This window comes from Lagopus muta, chromosome 1, assembly GCF_023343835.1.
Source record: "Lagopus muta isolate bLagMut1 chromosome 1, bLagMut1 primary, whole genome shotgun sequence".
In the NCBI taxonomy this organism is placed as follows: Eukaryota; Metazoa; Chordata; class Aves; order Galliformes; family Phasianidae; genus Lagopus; species Lagopus muta.
Genome location: NC_064433.1, coordinates 193,430,034 through 193,436,033, shown reverse-complemented (window position 1 = coordinate 193,436,033; position 6,000 = coordinate 193,430,034).

The following is a 6,000-nucleotide window of genomic DNA, read 5'->3' as shown; positions in this document are numbered from 1 at the left end:
CGTCAGGATTGTGCCCCCAAATCTCCCAGTAAAATCATAGAATGACAGAATGGCCTGGGCTGCAAAGGAGCACAGTGCTTATCCAGCTCCAAGCCCTGCTGTGTGCAGGTCGCCAACCAGCAGCCCAGGCTGCCCAGAGCCACATCCAGCCTGGCCTTGAATGCCTGCAGGGATGGATGGGGCATCCACAGCCTCCTTGGGCAACCTGCCCCAATGTGTGTGGTCCATTTGCTCTCAATTTGAGCAGAAACCTGTTCTGTGTGCACCCCAGGAGGGGACGGAAGGGGAAAACTCATTCCCGACTTCTTCCTCATTTCTCTCATTCCACCCCTTTCTAGAAAATCCCAGTTGCTCCTTGAGGAGAAAGAGGCAAATTCGAGGAATTGAAGAGTTCCCCCTTGGGATTTGGCTTCCTGTTTTGCTTCATGTAGCCAAGCATGGCAGTGTTTTCCATAAAGCAGAAGTGAAAGAGAGAAGTGAAGGGCACGTGGGCTGCTCCATGCAGAACGCGCCGTCGGCGATGCTCTGTTCTGGCTCCCAAAATAAAACCAACATCCGCTTCGGTTCCCTTGGTGGTTGCTGGGCTCCTCCACTGCATGCTTTGCCAAGGCGTCCCTTAGGATCCGAGGCTGAGTCAACAGTGCAGATTGCTTTTAATTGGGGGTAAAAAAAAGATATCAGTGAAGGGATTAGCATCCATCCACTAATTGCACGGGCTGAAAATGGCCTGAAAATTGCATCCATCTGGATGGGGGAGTTGAACCGTGGTTCTGAGTCCGTGGTGAACTCATCGCATGCAACATCCACAGTCACTATTTTGAGCGTTAAAAGTGGAGTGCAGCTTCTGTGGGGATGTGGGGAATGGCTCTGCTTTGGGATCCCAGGGAGAGGTGCAGGGCTGGGAGCATCACTGAGCCATCTATTGGGAGCTGGGTGGTCCTGTCTGTCAGGGATGCAGGAGAGAGGAGTCCTTGCCAAACGCCCTGGCAAAGAGAAACACAGAGTATTAAATTTTTTACTGTGTAAATTAATTGCTCTTGGCCTGTTGCGTTTTAAACCTTTCTGTTGTGAATATTCCTCTGGAATTTGGGCATCTTAGCTGCATGGGTTGACCATGGGAGTCAGGGGCTCCTGCTCCTTTCTCATTGTCAGAGATGGGATTGGTGAACACTAATTAGGCCATGGCTTGGGAAACGAGCTCAGCCCATCTGGCTGCCCCTACACTAAGCCCAGTAGACCCAGACACTGGGTGACCACAAGGTGTTCCTCCAGCTGGGACATGTCTGGTTGATGGTGATGGGCCATGGTCATAGAACCCAATGCGGTGGGCCATAAATGAAATACCTGTTCCCAACCTTAAAATAGCTAGTGGTTCCCCAGAAACGTGCACGGAGAGGAACAGTGCTTCTTCTGCATGGTGGCTTCCCACCTCCATCAACGCTTCCAACCTTTGACCCCGCATGGAATCGTTGCCTGAAGAGAACTCTCCAGCTGGAGACCTGCCTGTGGCCTAATGGACAAAGCAAACAAGCCATCGAGGAAACAGCCACAAGCAGAGGGGAAGTTATTTTAAATCCTTCCCGGATGGGAAATAGCAGCAGTACCTGCAGGTCGTGTGTGCTTTGACCTCCTGCCCCCTCCCTGGGGACACCAGAACCCAGGTGGCTCCAAAATGAATTCCAACCGTGGAAAACTCCACCAAAGGACCCCACGAACCCCGTGTACTGGGGTTTGTTGGCTGCAGAGGTTCATACATCCACGTATGGATCCACATCTCCACCTCCAAGTGTGAAAACCAGAGGCACCGATGCCAGATCAGCTCCTTTAGGACTTCTGGACAAATGGAAGAGAGGAGAGGAAGCGACCCTGTGTCTCCAAGGCATGTCCTGGTGTGCTTGCTCAAGGAAAGGAAGCCAGCAGAGATGCAGTCATTAATCACCCGCGTGCTCAGCTCTCCCTTCCTCCTCCCCCATTGATATCCGCAGGGCTGGAGGAAGACAGGCTGGAGAGGAAAAAGGGCTGAAGCACACTTCTTGAGAAATGCTGAGGCATAGTGGTGTCACGTACTTGTAGGTCAGGTCCCACTTGGAGCCAAACCAAGGGTTTTTTTTTGTCTGAATTCCCAGCAAAGGCATGATTTCCTGGCTGAACGGGTGCTGAAGGCTGCAGCAGGAGCCCATCTTTCCAGTGAGGACTGGGGACCGGAGCCCCAAAAACAGGACACATCTGGCAGTGGGGTTGGAGGTTTGGCTGAGCGCTGTGGGAAGGTTTTCTTCTGCTTGGTCCTGGGCAGCAGTCCGACCACAGTGAGGGTTGGTTCAGCAATGGGACACTGTCAGAGTGGGGTTCAAGAGAGGCCAGGGGATGGGGCCGTGAGCACTGATGGAGCTGTGGGTCTCTGTGCTTTGCAAGGAGTGGGACCAGACGGCCTTTAGGGGCCCTTCTGTCTCCAACCACCCTCTGGTTCTACGATTCTATGATTCAAGGGGTGAGACCATCTCCACCAAGCCACCTTCTCTGCCAAAAAAATGGCATCTGGGACTTCACGCTGCCCAACTGCAGGCTGCTCTCGCTGTGGTAGCAGGTGTCTGTGTGTCTGCAAGGGAAAATTGCTGGAAAATGGTTAAAACAGAGAGAAAGAAGAAATCAAACTTCATTAGCAAGCAGGAGCAGGTCTGCCACCTGGCAGGCTGGCGGTGTCAGGAGAAGGACACAAGGAATTGGCGTCATTTCCACTTGAAACAGCTTCTAGGAATTAGATTTCTCACGCAAGTTGTCTGCAGTTGGGTGAGCGGGGGGGAACCAGAGGAGGAGCAGCTGGATGGGGTGGCAGAGCTGGATGGAGGCACAGGTGGAGTGGGACACAGGGATGAGGGCACAGCTGGATGCACACAGCCGGATGGGGGCATGGGTGGATGGGGACAGCTGGACGGCAGCACAGCTGGATTCGGACACAAAAGGATGGGGGAACAGTTGGATTCAGGCACAGGAAGATGGGAAAACAGCTGGAAGGCAATGCATCTGGATGGGAGGGCAGCTGGGTGGAGGCACAGCTGGATGGGGGCACAGCTGGGTGGCAGCGCAGCTGGATGGGGGACAGCCACGGAGGCACAGATGGAGGAGAAGACAGATGGATTCCGGCACAGCTGGATTAGGGCACAGCTGGATGGGGCACTGATTGATAGGGTACAGCTGGGTGCAGGCAGTTTGTGACACAGTTCACAACTGGATGGGTGCGCAGCTGAATGAGGGCACGGTTTGATAGGGTCACAGCTGGATGGGGCACAGCTGGATGGGGGCAGCTCAACTGCAAAACAGTGGGATGGGGCTGCTCTCTGGATGGGTGCACAGCTGGATGAGTGCACAGCCAGCTGCTGTGGGGAGGACACAGCATGGAGGGAACATCCAAGGAGAGGCAACCCAAGGAGACTTCTCCTGCCCACAGCAGCTCTCCTGGATGCACAAGCACCCAAAGCCAGGCAAGAAAAGCAGCTGGCAGCGACGCAGCTTGCCTGCAAGCATTGTAAATGCAATTACTGGCAGCACGCAGATGGAGGGCAGGAACCAGGCAGCCAGAAGGTCTCGTGAGGCCAAGCCCAGCCACTGCACCAGGCCTTTGTGCCAAAGATTAATTCAATTGGTTAGCAACAAGCAAAGATGAGCCCAACAGCGCAGCTGTTCGCTTTCCCCAATTTCTCCTCCCAGAGAGCTTCCCCTCCCTTCTGCCTGCGTGAAAAGAGAGTGCTCACACTCCCGTTTCTCTCCTTACAGCCCCAAAATGTGGGGGGGGTGAGGGGTGGAGGAAGAGCGTTGTCCCTTTGCCAAGGGGACGTGCAGTGCTCTCCAAGTCCGTCCCGTCTGCCCATGTGCTGGTAGTCACAAAATGACATCTCCAGGAGGAAATTTCTTCTCATGACCCAAAACGCAGCCAGAAGCTTCGCATAACTTGTTGACTCTCTTCCAAATTAGCCAGGAACCCTCTGGTTTTGCGAGAAGAATTAGAAGAAATCCTTGCAGGCGCGTGCTCTGCCAATAGCTCACCTGACCGAGCAGCTGAAATCAGGGCGAAAAAGCCAGCATTCAGCTCTGAAAACAGCAGATTTTTGTGTCTCTCTTTTATCCCAGGTGCCACAGGGCCGGGTTGGATGGGGCAGAGGGGTGAGGTTGGTGAGCAGCCAGGAGCAGCTGCTTCTCAGTGTTTGTCTCTCCTCACCCTATTTACGGTGTCCCCGCCGCCAGGCTCACCTTGGGCACCTGCAAGGACACTGGCGAGGCGGTGACATCTGTGCTTCCCCAGCTCACATTCAGCTCCATAGACAGAGGTGGGACACGTGCTGCCACCGGCAGCTCATCACAGCGGTGAGTTGTGTCCCTTCTCATCCCCATCTCCCCCAGCCACGCGGCTGCACGAGGGGAAAGCCCTGCTTTTTCTGCAGAATGCTGCCAGGCGTGTTTGCACAAGGCGTGTTTGCTGCTCCGCTCCGCAGGCAGACACTTTTTCTCCCCCCAATTTCCTGCTCCCCGCAGCAGCTGGGAGTTTCACCGGGGCACTGAGCCATCTCCCCACCCCATCCCCACCTGCCTGGGCAGCCCCAGGACCGGGGTGATGGCTCCAGCCCGGCTCTGGCTGCGCATCTCCACCGTTTCCCCTGCCAGAAGTGATCTCCCTGCAGCGCTGCAGTGCCAGGATCGATGAGAGCCCGCCTTGTCCGTGCCCATACAGGCGCCAGTGGGATGCAGGCACCTCGCCCTGTCTCCCCATCCCCTACCCCACAGCTAGGCCCACACCCCAAACCCTTCATCACAATGAGGCAATGCTGGGGGGCACCCAGCGTTGTGCTCCATCGTCACTTCCCCCCATTAAAACAGGACCCCATAAGAAGGAGGAAAACACAATAATTTCAGAGGGCCAAGCAGAGTGAGCGCAGGATCCCATGGAAAGGAAGGGCTGAGCCTAGCATCCCAAGCAAGATTTGTATCCTCAGGCTCTTTCTGGATCGGTTCTTTCATACCTACGCCGTCCCCTGGGCTCCTTTCCTTATTGCATTTTAATGGCCCTGCTCAGGAAGTGCAGCAGCTCTATGGGTTGGTTAATGAGTAGCGAAGGCACCGACCCCTCTGCCCTGCTGCAGCTGGAGCAATCCAGATGTTGGCTGGTGCAATCCAGCTGTGAGCAGAGGCAGAAACTTCCCCATCCTCTTCCCCATCCTGGAAACCCTGGTTTGGAGGGGGGGGAAGGGGAATTGGCAGCATCCCAGTGCCCCGTTCAATCCAGATATTTGCAGGGTGGGAATGATGACCCCTTCTCCAGCTGTGCCACTCCATCCAGCTGTGCCTCTCCATCCAGCTGTGCAACGCCATCCAGCTGTGCCCCAGCTCCAGATTTGCCCCTTTGCAGTTCTAAAAACCCTTCCCAGCTGGGCCAATGCCATCTGCTGTGACATCTCCATCCAGCTGTGCCACCCACATCCAGATGTGCTCTTGCCCAGCTGTGTCCCCACCCAGATGTTCTTCCTTATCCAGCTCTACCCCATCTAGCTATGACTTTCATCCAGCTGTTCCCCTACCCAGATGATCCCCCTCAGTTATACCCCCCCCAGCTGTGTCCCCTGCAGCTCTGCCATCCTAATCCAGCTGTGCCCCCCAGTCCTACTCTCTCCATCCATCTGTGCTGCCACCCAGCTGTGCCCCCTCCAATTTTGCCCTCCCAATCCAGCTGTGCCCTCCCGATCCCACTCTACCCTCCTCCAGCCATCCCAGAGAACCCAGCTGTGCCATCCCACCCCCTCCGCACACCCATCCAGCTGCGCCATCCCAATCAGTTGTGCCATCCCGGTCCAGCTGTGCCCCCTCCATCGTTGCCACCCCAATCCCACTACGTGCCACCCAGATGCATCCCCTATCGTACCGTACCCCCATCCAGACGTGTTCCCCTCCAGCTGTGCCCTCCCCATCCAGCTGTGCCATCCCAATCCAAATGCACCACCCCCTTCCCCGTGT